This window comes from Echinops telfairi, unplaced genomic scaffold (genome assembly GCF_000313985.2).
Source record: "Echinops telfairi isolate 266 unplaced genomic scaffold, ASM31398v2 ScPeMD7_443;HRSCAF=831, whole genome shotgun sequence".
In the NCBI taxonomy this organism is placed as follows: domain Eukaryota; kingdom Metazoa; phylum Chordata; class Mammalia; order Afrosoricida; family Tenrecidae; genus Echinops; species Echinops telfairi.
Window position 1 is genome coordinate 38,245,260 of NW_022104341.1, and position 9,925 is coordinate 38,255,184.

Below are 9,925 nucleotides of genomic sequence, written 5' to 3' on the forward strand. Positions count from 1 at the left end.
ACTCTTTGGAGACCTGCACATGTCCAAACATGTTTGGGGATTGGATTGCTAGGTTAAAAGGCGTTAGACCTAACACTGTATAACAATTCTGTCAGCTGGCATCGCATAGCTACTAAAGTCGAAGCTCTATCTCTCAGTGTGGTGAGTAGTATCTGATGTCTTAAAAGCCGGTGAGCAGCAATCTAAGACACAACTACTAGTCTCTACTCCTCTAGAAAAAATAAAAATTAAAAAGAACCAAAAGCTCAATGAAAAAACTGAGGTAGCAAGACTACCAGCCCACACAAGCAATGGCATCTTCTAGCCTGAGAGAGACACTAGGTGGTACTGGCAATCACTCCTGACTTTTCTGATCAAGGACACAATGGAAGGTCCCATAGAGAATGTGGGACATGGTAGAACAAAACCCTAATTCCTAAAATAGGCCAGCCCTACTGGACCAATATAAATTAGAGGAGCCCCATCCCCACATCAGAGTCCCAGATTATCACCCTGAGATATATGAACTTGAAATGAATCTACACCTGTAAGTCACCTTTCATCTAAAAACAGTTTGGCTTATAAAATAAACTATTTTTGAGAATAGTACTTTTGAGAATCAGTGCATTTGAATTATGGTGATGGCAAAGAATATTGAAAGTACCAAAGATTGCCCAAAAGAACAAGCACACCTATATTGGAAGATAGAGACAGAATGCCCCTTAGAGGCAAGGATGGCGAGACTTTGTCTCATGTACTTTGGACATGTGGTCAGACGAGACCAGCCCCTGGAGAAGGACATCATGCTTGGTAAACTAGGGGGGCAGTGAAGGGGAAGACCTTGAACACAATGGATTGACACAAGTGACAGCATGTATGAACTCAAACATGGGAACAAGTGGAGGATGGCACATAGCTGGGAGGCATTTCCTTCTGTGTGCATAGGATTGCTATGAGTTGGAACTGATTGAATGGCATCTAAGAATGACCACATAAAGGAGAGGAGGCAGAGATGGGGCCAGCAAGATGCTAGTTCACATGAAGATTGGCCAGGAGCAAAAGCTCAAAAGAGACAAGCGCCTTACCCCTGACAGGAGAGAGAGAAAAAACATTCCCCTAGAGTTGAAGTTTTAATTAGTTAGTGCTGCCATGATAGACCATAACACCAAAACTGCATAGCTTTAACAATATCATGGTTGAAGGTGAATGAGAGGAAGCTTCCCAATGAAATTCTCATGGGACAGTTTAAGAATATCTATCAAGAGTCATCTTGTAACCAAGAAACTGTCCTGGAGAATCTCCCCCAAACCTTTCACTTACCATAACCTCTAAACTGACCTCTCTGTATAGAATTTAACTGACCCAGAAGATTTCCTTGGAAATCACTGTTTTGATTAAGCACAGCTGCCACCCCGCTTTCCCCCTACACCTCCCCCCCCCCCAAGGCAAAGTAATGACACTGCAGGGACAGTGGATTATTTAATGGGGCTCTTCTAGCAAAGGGCCTCTAATGCTCTCCAAATGAGTCTTTGCTGCACGTGTCTCAGTAAGAAGGGAGGTGGTACCAATAGGATTCACATGTGAGTAAAAGTACAAGTAGGATTTATTGGCATGCCATCCTGCTAGGTATAAAATGAGCCTTCTGGGATGCAGGAAAGAAGATCGTAGTATAAGAGTTCAGAGTGGAGCATATCCTCAGGACCCTGACAGTTCTGTGCAGTGAACCTTCTTGATCTAGAAGACAGGTGAGAAATCAGAGGATCAGCAGCAAACCAGCAATCAGATCAGAGGTGTAATTCTCGGCCCACAGAGCAAGTAAAACGGAGTGTTTGGGGCGGCAGGCTGCTAGCTTGTGGATGGGGTGCCTCTGGGCACTTAATATGGAAAGCAGGGCCTGCTGACCCCCAGAGCTAGAGTTGAATGGCTTTGGGTCGATGCTTACAGCAGAATGACATGTCCTTTGATTGTTTGTGAGCAATCATGAAGGAACTTTGTAACATGTCCTGATGAACAACTATAATCCTGAGCATTTTTCATTTGCATTTTTACCTGCTAAGCTCCTTAATAAACCCTTGAATCATTAATACGTTCTGTGAGTTCTGTGTAGTCATTGTAATGCTACAGAGGATATAGAATGCAAGGTTGTAGAATATACATAATAAAAGTAGAGACTATTGTTTGAGATAGGATACAATACAAACTAAGACAAGTGTATTATTGAGAGTGCTTGGCTCCACTCTTGCAATGATCACAGAGAAATACTAAAACATGCTTTGTTTAGAATAAACTAGTGCATACATGAACAAGAACCCTAGTAGCAACATTGCTACTTACCCATGTATATTGGATGTTAAACATTACACGCTTGATGGCTAGTTGAAAGGCTCCTGGTTCAAACCCACTCAGAAGCACTTGGAAGAAAGCCTGGCCGTCTGCTTCTGAAAGACCACAACTTAAAACCTGAATGAAGCAATTCTGCCCTTTACCTGTGGTGCTCCTATGAGTTGGGATTTACCTGACTGCAGCAAAGACAATGATGACACAGACCACTTAGTCTTCTGTTTGTGGTCAGATATCATAATAGATGATGAATATCGTGACTTTCCAAATCAAATATAATAAATTAGAATATATCTCAACTACTTTTACATCAGGTTGAATAAACTCACAGTTCACCAAAATTTAATATTTACAGGTCTGTTCATGCCTCATCACAAGTTCTGTGCATGATGGCTGCATTTCAAAATATCTGCAATACCCCCAGCCTTTTCATTAATTGTTCTTTTCTAGTGAGGATATTTGGATGAACAAGTAAGAGACAGCAGTGAAGAGGGTGGAGAAGAACAAGCACACACACACAAACACATATACTGAAATAACAGGAAACTAATATAAACTACTTGTTCTTTGAGCTCAAGCTCACCACTAATCCACCGAGATTTTGTTCATAATGTAAGTATCCCATGACATTTTTGCACTTAGCAGTCCAATGTGGACCCAACGGTAACACTAGGGCTCCGTAATTGACAGGGGAAGAACTTATTTAAGGTTGAAGTTACATATGGCAAATGCATATCACAGAGAAGTGCCAGGAATTCAACTAGTTTCCAAAAAGTATGTGGAACAAGGGATAGCATTGCCTGAGTCAGATAGACCTTGGCTCAAAGCAGAGAATACTAAACAGATTATTTGCTTGAATTTTATTTATTTACTTATTTTTCTGTTGAATACACTTCTGCGTGAACAGCTTTATTAATTGCTAAGGGAATTTGGAACTTTTCTAGGATCTTCTGACAAGATTTTCATCTTAAAATACTTTGTCTCCCAGTGAAGCCATCTTTATTTTTTTAAATCATTTTATTAGGGCTCATACAATTCATCACAATACATAAATCAATTGTGTAAGGCACACCTATACATCTGTTGCCCTCATCATTCCCAAAATTCGCTTTCCTCTTGGGTTCCTGGAATCAGCTCATCATCCTCTTTTCCCCTCCCCCTCCATTCCTACTCCCCCCTCCCCCATGAACCCTTAATAATTTATAAATTATTATTATATCTTATATTACACTGCACAGCGTCTCCCTTCACCCACCCCTCTGCTGCCCGTTCCCCAGAGAGGAGGCTATATGCAGATCCCTGTGATCAATTCCCCCCTTCTACCCCCCGTTCCCTCCTGGTATCGCCACTGTTACTCCTGGTCCTGAGGGGCTCACCAATCCTAGATTCCCTGCGTTTCCAATTCCCATCTGTACCGCTGTGTATTCTCTGGTCTAACCAGGTCTGCAAGGCAGAATTGGGGTCATGATAATTATGGGGAGGAAGCGTTTAAGAACTAGAGGAAAGTTGTGGGTTTCATTATTGTTATACTGAACCCTAAGTGACCCATATCCTCCCCACTACCCCCCTGAAAGGTATGTCCAGTTGCCTAGAGATGGGCATTGGGTCCCCATCACACGCCACCCATGCGCCACCCTCATTGAGGAGGATATGATCCCCGCCCCCCTTTGATGTTTGAAGCCTGGTCCCTTTGGCCCTTCATGATCACACATGTTGGTGTGCTGCTTCCATGTGGGCTTTGTTGCTTCTGGGCTAGGTGGCCACTTACTTACTTTCAAGCCTTTAAGTGTCCAGACACTATAGGTCTCGATAGCCGGGCACCATCAGCCTTCTTCACCACACTTACTTATGCACACATTCGTCTTCAGCGTTTATGTGGGGAAGGTGGTCACACAATGATGGAAGCCATCTTTAGAGTTAGTTACTACTCTCACTGTTTGTCACCATGGCTGTAACCAGTTGTCCTCGTGTTTTGGTCCATACTCTCAGATTTTCAAAGTAACTTCTAAGTTAAGTGAAGGTCACTTCTCTGAAAAACTTCCATCTCCCACTGAAAGTCAGAGTCCAAGAGTGAAGCAATTGCATGCTAGATCTTTGGGACTAATAAATAAGAAAGTCATTGTGAACACTTTCAACGGTGGGTCTTATTTATCCCACAATGTTACAAATGTATAGTCCTGGAAAAGGTGACCTCTCTGTGCACACATGTAATTTTTAAGAAGAGGAAGACATTATGAAGGGGGCTGAAGCTTCATCACCAAAATCAGCATAACTAGAACAATGCTAATGAGCATTCAACACTAGGATGTTTGCAAGAAAGGCATCGCTGTTCAAATCCATTTTGAACACCACATTACAAAAGAAACTTTAAAAAAATAAGAAAGGATTAAAGGAAAAGAAAAAATTAAAACAGTATATAAACTGTTGAATGACCCCCTGTTTGTTCCTGATAAACTTTAATCACATCTTCCTGTATTCCCAATTCTTTTGGAATGTGAATATCAGCAATTCTCTACCTTCAAAGGGAAACCTGAGTAAATAATTGGAACTCCCTCTTTGACTGTATGATTCTTTGAATTTCTTGAAATGTGTTGTCAATTTAACCTTGAAGTGTATCTCACTGCTCTCCTGTCTGATGACTTCAAGGTTGATGCACTCTTCTTTTTTCTTGTACCCCAAGTCTTTAGTTGAAGGTTCAGCCTCCTGGTCAGACATGGTGACTGGTGGCTTTGCCCCGAGGGTCACAGTACAGCAATCTCAGTCAGGCAGTATCTCTCTCCGGGGTTCACAAACCTGTCTATTTTCCCCACAGCACAGCACAGCACAGCATAGAGGCTCTTGACATGCATTTTAATGACTAAGAAAAGACATTCAACTGTACGGATCGTAACAAACTAGGGATCGCATAGAGAAAAATGGAAACTCCAGAACTCTTCATTGTGCTAAGGAGAAATCTCAATAAGGTTCAATAGGCAGTCATGTGTACAGACAAGAGCATATTCTGAGTAGTTTAAAATCAGGTGTGCAGCATGGTTGTATCATTTCTACATACCTATTTAATGTGAATGCTGAGTAGATAATCTAAGAAGTTGGACTATATGAACATCATGGCCTTAGGATTTAAGAAAGGCTTATTAAACTCCGATGGGCAGGTGACACACTATGGTTTTTGGAAGGTAAGGAGAAATGAAGGGCTTGCTGATGAAGATCAAGGACTGGAGCCTTCAATATTGATTGCAATTCACTGTAAAAAAAAACAACCCCTAAAATCCTCACCATTGGACCACTAGATAATATTGTGGTAAATGGAGAGAAGACTGAAGCTGTCAGGCATATCATTTCATTTGTATACACAATCGGTGTTAATGGAAGCAGCTATCAAGAAATCAAGCAATACATATGGCATCAGGTAAATCTGCACAAAACCTGTTTAAAGTAATGAAGAGCAAAAATGTACGTGTGACAAGGTGTGCCTGACCCAGGCCGTGGTATTGTCACTCACCTTGTAGGCATGTGAAAATTGGACATTGAATAAAGAAGATCAAAGAATTTGAATTTGGTGCTGGCAAATAATATTGAAAGGATCATGGACTGCTAAAAGAACAAGCAGATCTGTCTTGGAAGAAGTACAGGCAGAATGCTCCTTCGATGTAAGGATGGTGAGACTCCATTTCAGGGGCTCTCTTATCGGAGAGACTGGTCCCTGGGAAAGCACATCCCGCTTGGTCAAGTGGAAGACCACAAAAAGGAAGGCCCTCAAGGAAATGGAAGAACGCGGTGGCTGCAACAATGAGCTTCAACAGGACAGGTGTGAGGATGTTGCAGGGCCAGACTCGTTTTTTTCTGTTGGAAACAGGGTCTCTTTGAGTTGTAGCTGACTTGAGGGCATCTAACAATAGCAACAACAACCTAAGAACATAAAAATAGGTACATGGTGATTCACACACATATCCAGAAATAACACAATGGAGACATTATTGTATCCATTGGTTCACTGAATGACTGATCACTGAATGACTGATAGAAATTTTCTCCTTAGAAATAAAGTTGTCTTACAGAAAAATCTATAACAGTCTTAATGGAGGCTACTTTGTCTTCACCTACTTTAGGTCACAGGTTATATAAATGGTACTGTTCCCTGAAAATGATGCATCATCCTGTAGTTACTTATCACTTGATGCTGGCCAATCTGTCTCCAAGTTTCTTTTTCAGGTCTTGGTAAATTGCCTAATCAAGTAGATTGCCTAATGATATGCTGAATACTTCCTTATGCTGTTTCTGCATTCAGTAACAGCCAAATGATGAAAAGTTTAAACAGAATTATTTTGGGTCAATATCTTTTTAAAATGTATCATTCTCTTTCACTGAATACCTTCGTATTCAAAAAGATACATCCTAAACCCTGGGACTGCGTCTTATTCCTATTTGTATGTTCCATTGTCCTAATTAAAGGGAGTCCTCATGATATTTTTCTAAATTATTTAATTAGGGTGATTAGTGGCCAGCTGTACAATGAAACTAGTACAACACTCTACTATTAGTGTATTTGAGATAGGACGTATATCATTATGAGACTACCATGGAAATGTATAACCAGAGAATGGCATACAACATTTTTTTAATTACTTTCTTCATGAAATATTTTACTTCAACACTTCCCTTCAATGGGTCTAAATCAAAATGAAGCATGTAAATTAATTCTTAGTGATATGGTAAATCTTCATGATATCTCAACTGGAAGACTAGCCAAACTTGCTTAGCCTAAAGACAGAAATTGCAAAGAGTACATTTTCTTGTTATTCATTTATAACCAAATTCCAAGTGTTTAGCTTGATCTTTTTGTAGCTTACATGTACTTAATGGTTTTTGACTTAATTGTGTCATATTCCTTATTCCCAGCAGGCTATGTGGTCATAATTTGAAAAGTGAGGCAAATAAAAGTATCCAGTACTGCTTCATCTAACAATGGGAAATAGTTTCCAACTTTAGAAAAGGTTTCTTGCACAGGAATGGCAACTATGATTACATTTTATTTCCTCGGTAGCAACAACAATAATACAATTTCCAAACGCCCACTATGTGTTAGGAAATAGTTGTCCTACACATCTTAATTCATCGCATTTTCACAATATCCCACAAAGTGTTGACATGATCTCATTGTTTGCTCGTTACGTTTTCAAAGAGGGTTCAGTTCTGAGATTGAAAGCTCGAGGACTTGAGTGCGCCCAGGAATGAATCCCCAAGAAAGCGTTTACCTTCTTGGGTGCATTCTTTTCTTTAAATGATGAGAAAGCCAAACCGAGTAAAACTTTTACATTGTTTTCCTTTCATTGTCATTCCCTTTAAATGAATACATAGACACAATGATGATTTGCAATATGGTGAAAACGAAATGCCCAAGGCATCTTGGTTTCTTTCTAGAGGGAGACTAGAGGCAGCATTCCAGAGGGAGACTGCATCTCTGCACTCTAACAGGCCCAGACAGGAGGCAGAACATGGCTCCAAAGGACAACTGCCTAGACCAAATTAACATAAAGAAAGATCCTCTTTGTGGTACATATTTTAATCTAGAGAACAGGATTTCTATTGGGACAAAAATCTGACGCTTGTATTACATATTTCCAAGTAATAGAAGCAATTAAGAAAAATTGGATACTAAAAGACATGTTTATGTACATATGTTAGTAGTGCTTATGAATGAAGAGAATATAAGCAATGTATTTGCACTTTGTGAATTTTTAAATATCATTGTGATAGCTATTATTTTTATAGCAAATTATTAAAAAGAAGTTATAAATGCATAATTATAATTAGATAAGCATGCTAATAATATCACTTCTGCAAAGACCTGCATGGTCTGTTAGAAATCAAAGACATTGATGCCCGAAGCTCTCCTTCATCTTTAACCAGTTTTTTATTTAGGACAAAATGAATTTTCACTGGATCTCATAGGTTGGGTTGAAAAGAGGATTGATTGAAATAACTGCGCAAACGATGTAGAGGACCCTAACTTGAAGGCTGGTCAGTTTTACCATTCCTCTGGGTATGAGAGGCATTTCAGGAGGAAGAGAGAATTGTTGGGAGCACCAAAAAAGAACAGCCAACTGCACTGAGATCAGAGACCATGAGACTATGAGGCAGAGCAATAGCCCATTAAACAAGACAGAAACCAAGGGATTATGTGGATAGTAGGCTGATGACCAGACAGACAAGCAACTATTTGCTGAGAAGAAACACTGCTGTGGAAACAAAGAATGATCCTGACATGTGGTAACTTGTTGACTTCTGATTGTGAGCATTGTATGAAAATTCTGTGCAGACATTTCAAGGAATCATGGAACCCAACAGAAAAGTAAGTGCCATGGGAGGAATGGTTGGGGTCAGACTAGGCTGAAAGAAAGATGGTGGCTTAAGCTGTTTCTAACTCTAACCTCTTCCTTGTGGAAACTTGCCTTGAGTTGGTGTGAAGTTGGACTCTCCTCCCTTTTGTTTCCAAGTGGTTTCAGATGTGACCTCACACCATTTTCACAAATATTTAATCTTTTGCCTAGTGTATTGACAAGGAACCGCCAGATTCAGGAGAGTACCTGGAGTGAGGGATTTCATTGCTGATGTCTGATGGATTGTGACTGAAAGTAGAGAATACCAGAAATATATTTGCCTGTGCTTTACTGACTTTTCAAAAGAATTTGACGGTGTGGATCACAACAAATTATGAATAGCGTTGTGAAGATTAGGAATTCCAGAACACTTAACTGTCCAAGAGAGACCAAGAGGTAGTCACTGAACAGAACAAGGGGACACTACATGGTTTCAAATCAGGAAAGTTGTGTGCCAAGGATGTATCTTTGCACAATAGTCACTCAATCTACATGTTGGGAAAATAATCTGACACATGGAACTCTATGAAAGAGAAGGTGGCGTCAGAATTGGAAACTCATTATAACCTGCAATATGCAGAAGATGCAACCTTGCTTGCAGAAAGTGAACATGATCTGAAGGACTTACTGATGAAGTTCAAAGCCTTCACTAGGGATTATATATCAGCACAAAAAATATAAATATTCATAACTGGACCAATAAATAACATCATGTAAAAGGAAAAAAGATTGAAGTTGTAAAATATTTCATTTTACTTGTGTTCGTAATCAGTGCCCATGAAGGAAGCTGTTAAGAAATCAAGGTACATATTGCATTGGGAAAATGCACTGCAAAAATCTCCTTAAGGTATCTAAAAACAAAGATGCACCTGGCTGAAGCTTGGGGAAACCGGATAATGAATAAAAGTCAAAAAAATAATTTATAACTTTAAACTATGGTATTGGGGGAAATATTGAATAAATATGATAATAAATACCATAGACAAACAGAAGAAAAAGCAAATGCATCTTGGAAGAAGTGGAGCCAGAATTCTCCTTAGAAATCAAGATGGTGAGTCTTTTTATTTTTAATCATTTTATCAGGGGCTCATACAACTCTTATCACAATCCATACATACATCAATTGTGTAAAGCACATTTGTACATTCATTGTCCTCATCATTCTCAAAACATTTCCACTCCACTTAACACCCGGCATTAGGGCCTCATTTTTCCCCTCCCTCCCC

General features: G+C 39.8%; 1 pseudogene; it reads right to left on the reverse strand.

Annotated features, from left to right (window-relative positions):
* Nucleotides 1-4,723: 4,723 nt before the first annotated feature.
* Nucleotides 4,724-5,034, reverse strand: LOC101646326 (annotated as a pseudogene).
* Between the last annotated feature and the right edge of the window lie 4,891 nt (nt 5,035-9,925).